Source organism: Bacillus rossius, chromosome 8, assembly GCF_032445375.1.
Source record: "Bacillus rossius redtenbacheri isolate Brsri chromosome 8, Brsri_v3, whole genome shotgun sequence".
Classification (NCBI taxonomy): domain Eukaryota; kingdom Metazoa; phylum Arthropoda; class Insecta; order Phasmatodea; family Bacillidae; genus Bacillus; species Bacillus rossius.
Window position 1 is genome coordinate 22,375,380 of NC_086336.1, and position 12,054 is coordinate 22,387,433.

General features: G+C 35.1%; 1 protein-coding gene across 2 annotated transcripts in view; it reads left to right on the top strand.

Moving 5' to 3' along the window:
- The window catches only part of LOC134535585 (very long chain fatty acid elongase 7-like), a 120,418-nt gene that overhangs the window by 106,405 nt on the left and 1,959 nt on the right, over positions 1-12,054 (top strand). The window lies entirely within an intron of this gene.

Sequence of the window (12,054 nt, forward strand, 5' to 3'; positions counted from 1 at the left end):
AAAGATCCAAACATATTGGTTGACCGGCTAAGACTTCTACATGGCTCGTTTAGTGCCGGAAACTATTCGTGCATCAAAGAAATATCCTTCATACTCGAATTACTGAGGGAAGCTGGCAACATTCAATAATGGCGTGTTTTACTTGTATTAGTATAATGTTGAGAAATAAATTAAATATTGAAAGTAAAAATTTTATGTTTCATTTCTTGTATTCTGATTTCTAACTAAGCCTTAGTTCTCGCGACATGTGCTTCCAAATGTGTGGCCTTTTTGTTGATGGTGCTTCCAAATGTGCTGCATTTTTTGATGGTGCTTCCAAATGTGCTGCCTTTTTGTTTATGGTGTTTCTAAATGTGCGGCATTTTTTTTTGATGGTGCTTCCAAATGTGCGGCATTTCTGTTGATTCTACTACCAAATGTGCTGCCTTTTTTTGTTTGTGCTTCCAAATGTGCTGCCTTTTTTTGATGTGCTTCCAAAATGTGCTTCCTTTTTGTTGATGGTGCTTCCAAATGTGCTGCCTTTTTTTGATTGTGCTTCCAAATTTGCTGCCTATTTGTTGATGGTTCTTCCAAATGTGCTGCCTTTTTTTGACTGTGCTTCCAAATGTGCTTCTTTTTTTTGATGGTGCTTCCTTTTTGTTGATTGCGTGTAGTAGAATCTCTAGTGACTGAATATTTACTAGTTCAAAACCTCTTGGTGTTACTAAAATATTTTTCAAGGTCACTTGGTCCTTTAGTATGTATACATATTTCACGATGGTCTTTTTGACTGTAATTAACTAAAGACGAAGAAGGCCATGCGGTCCTGAAATGACTAGCCTATACGTCTGATATTGTCCTCACTCGGTCTCATGGTCCGGAGTCATTTGGCCTGTATGTGTGGCTTTGTACATGAACGATTTATAGGTTATTCAGATTATCGAAAAATTAGACTTTCATGTAAGGCATAGCGGTACTGTATTTAATTCGATGGTCAGGTATATTATCTTGAGTTGTGTTTCGTAGAGTGAATGATTAATAAATTCCACAAAAGGTAATGGAAAATAAAATATTAAATATATTTAATATTTAGTTACACCTGTCACTGGTCAAGAATCTAACCGAGGACAGGAATCCATCGATTCAATGTGCAAAGTAATGAGAAATTTATTCATTGAATTTTCGATTTTTTCCTCTATTTCTAGCTAAATAATTACACGAATCCAAGATTGTGACCAAATTTCAAGTTGGTGGGCACCTCGGTAGTAATAAATGATTACTGCACTCTAGCGGGTTAGTATAAAACTATCATGATGGTAATGATAGTAAGAGGAGTACACACACAATATATCAGAACACTCTAGCAGACGAAAACAATATGGTGGTCTCCAGCGGATGAAGACAAAATGGCGGACATGTCGTCATACCAGCTGACGGTATATACCTGTATACCTTGGTATTAGGGGTTGTAGATCAGTCTGTAGGTGGCTTCTGTGGAGGAAGTATCTGTTGTTTTTTTTTGCTCTTACTGGTTTTGAACCAAAGATGGGAATCGATCTAATCAATCACAATTGTAATAAGTAAATTTTTTGATGAATTTTTGAATTTTTCCATTAAAATCGGATAATAAATAAAGATTTTTAAGATGTCGTCCATAGCGATAATTATTGATACAGTCGTGACATAATTCAAAATGACGGGTGTGACCTAAGATGTTTTTATTACGTTTTATTGAGAATTTTTCAAATATATTAATAATTTACTATTTTTCTCTCGCCGGAAATCGAACCGAGGACCAAAATCGTTAAAATAACTAAACATTTGAAGTAGGAAATTTTTAAATTATTTTTTGGTATTTTTTCGGAATTTCTAGCATAAAAAAAATATGAATTATCAAGATGGTGACCGTAACGATATTTGCAACACTTCTGTCTTAATACAAGATGGTGGTTCTGTCTCGATCAGGTGATATTATTATTTGAATTTAAAAAAAATTACAAGTCCGAATATGCATGTTATTTTTATATATATCTTATTTAATTCTGTCTGGTAAATGTCTAATTGGTGGAGCGGTTAAAGGCGTATGTTTTCCAACCTAGAGATCAGAGCTGCGATGGTTCGAATCATAGCACTTCCAATGTATTTGGTATAAAAATTTAAATTTAATATGTCGTTAAGGACCATAATAGCTATGGTACGTAATGTAATAACGACCTTATGTGATGAATCAGAGCGACGCTGGCACTCTCTAGGAACAAACAGCAGAAACAAAGTCGACGGTATCCAAGATAGCGGCCTCCAGTGTAACAGAAAAAAATCAAATATGGTGGCAGAGACGAAAATTTTTACATAATGAGTGGGGCGCTCGATTTAAAGATGGCGGATACAAAATGGCCACCAGGGTAAAGTTCAAGGTCAAAGGTCAAGGTCACGGACATCCAAGATGGCCGCCGTGATCTACTTGTCCCGTTACACTGTGTCACATTACGCTCATTGTCTCTTTACGCTATGTCCCGTTAAGCCGTGTCCCGTTACGTTCATTGTACGCTTGCGCCGACGTGACGTCACAATCAGAGATGGCGGACCGACAATCACAATCCACAGCCTGAAGCCTGGCGCTGGAGCCCCCAAGATATTTTTCTTTTGAAGATAAACTGAATGAACCCTATCTGTAGCTTGTTTTATATACAGGCCAGTCCTTGACTATAACTAGGAATTTGAGTTAATATTTTCAACACAAGGAAAACATGTTTTTGTATTCTTTGAAAGATAATATGTCAGTATTTACGTGTTCGTCATAAGCGTGATGTAAACTAAGTTCACCCATGCAATAAAGTACTATGATGTTCGCGTTGTCCCGTAGGAGATGTTTTGGAATACGACTGTTCGTCTGATACAGGTAAATGCAGTCTAATTTGGTCTGCCCGACTATAAATATTACTCTTGTATTATTTCTTTCTCCTTGCATACCACATCGTAAAAAGCAAACACTGAATGGCTTTTGCTTCGCTTGAAGACACCACATCAGCATTATCATTAAATGGGATATACTCCAGACCATCAGCCGATCGTAGAACCATAGCTAGACGCTGGTACATAGGCGAGGTACAAATTTTCGAACCTCAGACCATTTGTTTGTACCAGCAAACTCAATAGAATGCACGTTTTTCTACATTTGGATGGCTCTGCCCCTATAGATCGTACAGTAGAAGGCAATAATGAGCCGTACTGCGACTCACGTGCACTGGCTTCGTCATCTAGCGTAATGTGCACGGGCAAGCTCACTTATTATTAAAATTTTATAAAAACAAACACATTTATACTTTCTGCTCAGTTGTGGATAATGACTCGAAGAAGTAAAAACAAAAAAACACATCGGTGCAGGACTTATGAACTCGCTGATAAACCATCTGCCTTTAGAGATACACATTCCCGGCTACAGATTCTGTGGTACAGGAACGAAACTAGCAAAACGACTAGCTCGCGGTGACGTGGGCATTAATTATCTTGACTGAAAAGTGCAAGCAGCACGATATTCCCTTTTACCTCAGCAAGGACCTGGAATCAAGGCACCAAGCTGACAAAATATTGGCACAGGAAGCCGAAGACATAAGTAATTCTCCAGAAGTGGGACTAGGAGAAATAATCACGATGTGGGGCGTATCCAAATTCATGAAGACGAAGACGAAATTAGGAATAGGTTCAGGTCGAGCCAACTCCAACAAGTCAAAGACTATTAACGCAAAACCAAGCATAAGACGGGTGCAGGCGTGAAAAAAGCCAACAAAAAGTACAGACTCTCGACAAGAAGATTATTGGAGGATTACTATGTACCTTTGCTTTTGCCTGCATTGGAAACTATCGGTGACAACATGGGTGCGACGATCAGTATAGTGGTGGCAGTCAACACTTCGAAGAATTAGCGCAAGCAGTAAAAGGAAGTAAAAAAACACAATGCCATTATGGAAGCCATTGCCATCGGTAGAAAAAAAATAGCGCAGTGCTCTACTTGCAACCTCACAAATTAGATGGAGGCCTGAGAAAAAAACATGTGAAGAAATCTTAAGTATTTTACAGAAACTTCCGCTCACCTATATAAATATAAATATATATATTTATATATACACACGTCATTATATACGTTCGAAAACGGAAGTTACCAAGTTTACGAGGCATGTTTATGCGAGACACTTTACCTACCAACCCAAATACTTGTAAGTGTACCATTAATAATTAAAATGTATCTACGGGTCGTGGCACGCACTGGGTAGCTTCCACAAAGTCTGGAAAAATGGCTGAATATTTCGACAATTTTTTAAATCTAAGACCTACGCCAGAACTTAGACGATACCTGGGCTGGACCACTACATAGTTCTACAATTACGAAACCAAACCGTCGCTCACCAAATAAACTACGGTCACTTGAGCCTTCACTATTAACTTAAAATAATGGTAGCTTAAGAACAATTTTTTTTGCTTATAAAATAACTGTAAATATTTGAAAACAAATCAGTCATGTCGATAACACTTAGGCTGACAGGTCAGAGCTGCGGGAAGACCCTAGATTTAGCCGGTGAATGTTGTATCAGACTTGTAGATTTTCAAAAGTATAATGCCATATTGAATATCGACGACAAAATTTGCAAGATCTGCTTCCTAAAATATGATGGGACGACTCAAGAAATACAGTTACCTGGCTTGTACTAGAACTCTAACTTTGCACAACAATGAGAAATTTACAAGCTAGCAGAATCAGTTTTTGTATTTTTGTTTTTATTTCAAATTTTTTATAAAAAAAAAATTCTGTAATTTTATATCAAGGAAAACTTGTGGTGGTTTTTTCCGTGTGCTTCAGATTATTCTTGTCAATATTATGGTGGTTTTGTACGTGTGCTTCTGATTATTCTTGTCAATATTATGATGGTTTTCTCCGTGTGCTCCTGATTATTATTATCAATATTATGATGGTTTTCTCCAAGTGCTTCCGATTATGTTTGTCAATATTTGGATGGTTTTCTCTTATTCCTGACTAAACATCTGATGGTTTTCTCCTAGTGCTCCTGATTATTTGAGAGAAATTGATCTCTGCATGAAGGATATTTAACTTAATAAATAAATACAGTCACATTATCCTGTGATGCAATTATATTGTGAATTTCTGCCAATAAATAAGAACTGTCATTATTTTTATAATGTGTATTTCAATAAAACATTACTCAGTCCAAAAATATGTCATAAGACGGATGAGAAACACTATCACGAAGGACGAACTTCCTTCTTCTTGTTGTCTAGCAAAGCCTTCCTTCTTTTGCGATCGTTATTGAGCATCCCGCATCTCACATAAAATAAATAATGTTTACCTGCAAGCAAAATGTGTCGTCAACTGTTGTTGACAAGCAGAACTACTTACAACAAGTTGCTTTGCATAAGATAACTTAACTCTAGCTGAGAAGCCACTGTAGATACTGTAGCAAGGATTTTGTCATGAGAAGGAATGCTAGACGTCATGAGAAGAATGATTGTGTTAAAAACCCACTACGCATAATGTTAAGCTGTAATCAGTGTAGCAGGTTGTTAACACTAATTGACAGCTTAAAAATACATGGTAGCACATGTAAGCCAAGTCAACTTACGGCATAGAGGACATCGATGGAAGAAGAGTGATCTGCATTACGACAATAATTTTCCTTGTCTTGGGAGAGATTATGTTCGTGGCTCTTCCGATCTCGACAAAGAACTTAAATTGAAGGACATTGATGATTTGTAGAAGAATGAAGACAATGGAAGAATCCTTAACGTGAAAAGTGAGAATACATTCCAGCCGAATTCAAGTAGATCTTTCCTACATTGTAAAAATGATGGACTCCTAAAAAGGAAGCATTAAGATGATGAAGACACTTCGACATCATCGAAATCGAATTCCTTCGGTAATCTGGGTGAAGACGATGCCTTCTACGGTAATTACTACAGTGACGCTGAGGCTGATGACAAAAGCATAAACTGTGATGAAGCACCTAAAGTTGACAAGATCGAAGAATGTGGCGGTGCCCTGAGACCGAACGATGGAAACGTGTTATTATAAATAAATTTAATAAAGCTTATTATGATAACTGGGACTGTTGTATTATTAAAAGTATTTATAATGAACATGCAAGGAAGATGGTGGTAGAAAAGTTTGATTACACATCATGGAAAGATCCAAACATATTGGTTGACCGGCTAAGACTTTTACATGGCTCGTTTAGTGCCGGAAACTATTCGTGCATCAAAGAAATACTCTTCATACTTGAATAACTGAGGGAAGCTGGCAACATACAATAATGGCGTGTTTTACTTGTATTAGTATAATGTTGAGAAATAAATTAAATATTGAAAGTAAAAATTTAATGTTTCATTTCTTGTATTCTGATTTCTAACTAAGCATTTGTGTTTCCGCTACTGTGTGTGTTCATTCCGTTTTCCTGTGTGTACTGTGTGTACATTCCGTTTTCCTGTGTGTACTGTGTGATCATTCCGTTTTCCTGTGTGTACTGTGTGCTCATTCCGTTTCCTGTGTGTACTGTGAATTCATGGTATATGTCTGACATTGTTCATGACCCTGTCTGCGGTCCGAAGACGCATGGTGAATATGTATGGATGGATTTGTACATGAAAATTTTAAAGGTTATTCTATGTATCAAAAACTAGACTTTCATGTTAGGCTTATCGATAACATATTTAATTCGTTGGTCAGGTATATTGTTTTGGGTTGTTTTTGTGGAGATACTGATTAATAAAATTGGCGAAAGGTAATGGAAACAAAATATAAAATTTATTTAATATTTAGTAACACATGTCAATGTTAAAGTATCGAACAAAGGACAGGAACTGATCGAATCAATTTTTAAATTGATTGTAAGTTTTTTTCGGTGAATTTTAGAATTTTTCCCACATTTATACCTAAACGTTTACACGATTTCAAGATGGCGCCCAAATTTTAAGATGGCGGGCACCTCAGTAACAATAAATGATAACTGCACTCTAGCGGTTTAGAATTAAACTAGCATATGGTAATGTACTCTATGAGAAGGGTACACACACAAGATGGTGTCTTCCAGCAGACGAAAACAAGATGGTGGCAATGTCCTCTAGCAGGTGGTAGCTCCTGGTAGCATGTACTGAACATAAAATGTCGGATTTATAATGGTCGTCAAGGTCAAAGTCAAATTTCAAGGTCAAGGTCAACATTTAAGTTCAAGATCAAATTTCAAGGTCAAGGTCAAATTTCAAAGTCAAGGTAAAAGTTCAAAGTCAAGGTCAAAGTTCAATGCCAACAGTCGAGGTCAAAGATATGGTGAACAGAAAATTATACTAACATGTCGCCAGCACACTCTAGCAGACGAAAACAAGATGGTGACTTCCAGCAGACGAAGACAAGGTGTCGGACATGACGTCGTTCCAGTTGAAGATATATACCTTGTTATTGATGGTGGTAGGTCAGTCTGATGGTGGCTTGTTAGGAGGAAAGATCTGTCGTTTTTTTTTATTTTTTGCTCTTATCGGTTTCGAACCAAGGACGGGAATCGATGTAATCAATCAGTATTCTAATAAGTTAATTTTTTGGTGAATTTTGACCTTTTTTCATTAAAATCGGATAATAAATAAATATTTTCAAAATGGCATCAATAACGATAACTTATACAGTGGTGACAATTTAAAATGTCGCGTGTAGTAAAAAACATTTTTATTACTTTTTATTGAAAATATTTTATATATATTAATAAATTAATTACTGGTTTACTCTCGCCGGAAATCGAACCGAGGACCTTAATCGTTTAAATAACTAAACATTTGAAGAAGCAATTTTTAAAAATTTTTTGGAATTTTTTAGGAATTTTTATCATTGAAATTACGGATTTTCAAGGTGGCTGCCGTAACGAAATATTAAACAGTTGTGACTTAATACAAGATGGCGGTTCTGTCTCGAACAAGTGGTGCTATTATTACTTAAAATAAAAAATTACAAGTCCGAATATGCATGTTATTGACGTGACGTATAATAAATCGATGAACGCCGGCTATACGCACAAAAAAGTGTCCCGTTACGCACATTGTCTCTTTACGCTGTGTCCCGTTACGCTCATTGTACGCTTGCGCCGCATCTATATCTCTTACACTCGATTGGAACAACCATCGATTTGACTTATTTGAGGCACATTAAACTTGAAACACTCCGATTTGTTTCATACTTTTCCTATTATCATCCTATCCTTAACAGAATAACATAGATTGGAAGAAGTTAAAAAGCAAACTTGTATAAAAGTTATAGTTAAAATAATCTCTTCGTTAAAGTAATAAACATATTTGAATTAATGAGTGCAAATAAAAATAAATTTATCAATTTAATTGTAGAATTCATTTCACTCCTTCTTTGTATCCATACAAAAAAGTGATAATTCAATAAAAGTGATTCAATTTTATTCATAAAAGTATGCAATCATTTCATCAATGTTTTGTTATGACGTTTTCACGTTAAACTATCGTCCGTAAACCGACTTTACAGACAACCAATTTTTTTATATATATACTTTATTTAATTCTCAGTCTAGTAAATGTCTCGATGGCCCTGCGGTTAAAGGCGTATGTTTTCCAACCTAGGGATCAGAGCTGCAATGATTCGAATCACAGCGCTTCAAATGTATTTTGCATAAAAAGTTAAATTTAATATGCCGATAAGGACCATAATAGCTATGGTAGGTAATGGAACATCGGCCTTATGTGATGAGACAGAGCGATGCTGGCGCTCTATAGGAACAAACAACAGAAACAAAGTCGACGGTATCCAAGATGGTGGCCTCTAGCAGATAAAAAAATGAAGAGCGACGCTGGCGCTCTCTAGGAACAAACAGCGGAAACAAAGTCGACGGTATCCAAGATGGTGGCCTCCAGCAGAACAGAAAAAAATTTAATTGGCGACCGAGACGAAAATTTCATCATGAGTGAGTGGGTGGATTCAATATGGCGGATCCAAGATGGCCTATCCAATATGGCAGATCCAATATGGCCAAGGTCAATCTCAAAGGTCAAGGTCAAGGACAAAGGTCAAGGTTACGCTCATCCAAGATGGCCTCCATTACATCACAAATCCAAGATGGCGGTCGGCTCCTCTGGCTCCGCCTGCAAGCGCCTGGCGCCGGAGGAACTATTATATAATACTAGTAACGTTTTTCAAGATGGCGGTCTCTACATCATAATCCAAAATTTGCGAATTATTTTTTAATTAAATATTTATTAATTTTTTTAATTTAAAATTTTCCCAGTTTTTATCGATAATTATTACGTACCAGACGAAAAACGATGGCAAACAAGACATCATACTTGTTGATGCAATATATATACTTTGGCATTAGTGGTGGGAGGTCGTATTTTGGTGACTTCCATGGAAGTAGGATCCGTCGTCTTTTTTGTTTGTTTTTGCTCTCGCTGAGTTCGAACCGAGGACTCAAAGAAATATGATGTAAGTGCTTTTTTTATTTAAAATTTTATTGAAATTGTATTTAAATAATTTTTTGTTTGTTTAATTTTTTTCTAAATTATTAGCTCTATTTTAATTACTGATTTTCAAGTTGGCGGAGATGACGTTATAATTTTAAAAAGGCAAAATTTTTTTTAAATATTTCATTTTATAAATTTTTTAATAATTTTATAATTTTTCCCAATTTTCTAACATAAAATTCGAATTTTCAAGATGGTGGCCGTAAGGATAATTGCAAAGGTTACGTAACAATTCAAAATTACATCCATGGCAGACTATTGGTTTAGGCCAAATGACCTTAGAGGTGTTTGGAGGCTTCTAGATGAGGACTTGAAGCCTCTTTGAGGACATAATAGTCGTTGATATTTTTTGGGATTAGTAAAGTGAAATTTTTTTAAAAACAGGAATTTTTCCTTTGAAATGGGACTTTGTTTTCTTCTGATTTTTTTAATTTTTGACGGTATTTTTTTCATAATAACTGGAAATTTTGTTGATATTTGGTGAACTTTTAGTGAATTTTTTGTCATTCTTGTAAATTTTGGAAAATTTTGAAGGACAAGGTCAAAGGTCAAGGTCAAGGTCATACAAGATGGCCACCGTGACGTCATCCAAGATGTAGGTTCCAAGTCAACTGACAGAGCTACTATCACCACCACTACTCACCGGCACCAGGCGCCGTAAATACATTTACTATATTAGATAAAAATTATATTTCTCAGTTTTAATAAATAACTTTGAATATTCTGAAAATTTACCATTGTGATACTCAAAGAATCATATTACTTGCAATGAAATTAACACTTGATTAGTTGATATACTTTTAAATTGCTGTGCACCTTTTGGAACAGTTTATGTTATATTAACAACACTAAACAAACAATAAATTTATTATATGGTTTCTTATATATGTTAGGTTTAAGATTTTGTAGGATAATAAAAGAATTATAGTTACTATATTCAGTTTTTTTTTACTTTGATAAGTCTTCACTCTGGGAAATTATATTCAAACCAGAATTCTCAAAACACTTTTAGTGACTTTAAATGGGTTCATTTAGACCGTAAAATAGTGATTCCAAGAATTTTAATCAAATTTTAAAAGTTGGAATAACAGTAATTTATTGTTAATTAAATCATTTTAAAAATCATTAATACGTAAGAAAGAAAAAGAATGATACACCTAGCTTGATTTAATAATATAAAGTCAATTTTTTGTAGAGAGTAAATATTTTCATGTCAACCAATATTTTTTATTTGACTAGAAATTAAAAAGTTCCCGTTTGCCGAAATTGTTATGCTATATTTAATTAAATTCCTTACCTGTAGTAGAATAAATAAAAATACAGTTAATTAATTCTACATTTAACATAATGTATTGACACATTTTGGAAATTTCCATTTAAGATTCATAACTTTTTCCATGGGATTTAGTTAGCTATATTTAAAATTTTGTTAACCTTTTTAAACATACTAAATGGGTGTCGGGGTGGGGGATGCTTGGAAACATATAAATTCAGTGACGCATCTTGGAAAGCTTGAAAAATTTATCTGTACAACTAAAAACAAATTCTATAGAGTACATCTATAAATGCCCATTTACAACAAATATAACCATTTTTGATAATATAATTCAATTTTTTTTAAATTTGCTTATTAAAATGAAAACCGTAGGACTGTATAGTAATATAAAATGTCGGAAACCTAATTTCGGGAATATAGGAGGCTAAAGATCCAACGAGCAAAAGAGAGATGAGCTTGAACCTGGTTTTTGAAGTCGCAGACCTTTTTCAGTGGTCCGTCTGCATTTTGTAAGATCTAAAATTTCGGTTCTGTGACTTATCATATAACCGTTGTTAAAAAACTTAGATCCATGGTATATTTTTAAATTTTTTACGAATGTTTAAATTATTTTTCAGGCTTAACTTACGGTTGCTCAAACGAAATTAATGAGGTATACAATTTATGTTACAACACTATCTTTGGTAGCATTTTCGATTATAAATAAATTATAGTTTAAAATAAGATTTCGTGTTTTACCCATCTCTATTTTTATCAGGCTTATGTGACATTCAAAGTAGAATATTGTAGGCAGTTGGAAGCGCGGATATTCCCGCCAAATGTAACAACTCGTTTGCTCCTAGGTATGTGTTGATAAATAATTTTTATTTGTTGTAATAAATATGTTGTTGTAATAAAAATGTGTATTTTCTCATTAAGTATACAGCTCAAAACCACATGTGGTGGTTTGGGGACGAAGCTCCCAAACGAGCGAAAGCGAGTCAGCCTTTATACAGCTACGGTTTTTTACAAACCAATTACTTTCTAGAGTGACAAACTCTAGAACAGACACACACACACACACACCACTGACTAATTGATACCTTAATGGCAGGAGCCCAGGGGGTAGGAAGCTGACTGGCGAGAAGTAATCGATGAATACAGCTCGGTACTACAAGCATAACGCGTCATTATTTTGCTACCTGTATTAGTGGAAAGTAAACTTTTATTCATACTGGCTTTCTTTGACAACTTCTTAGCGTACAGAACCTTCTTGTATTAAAATT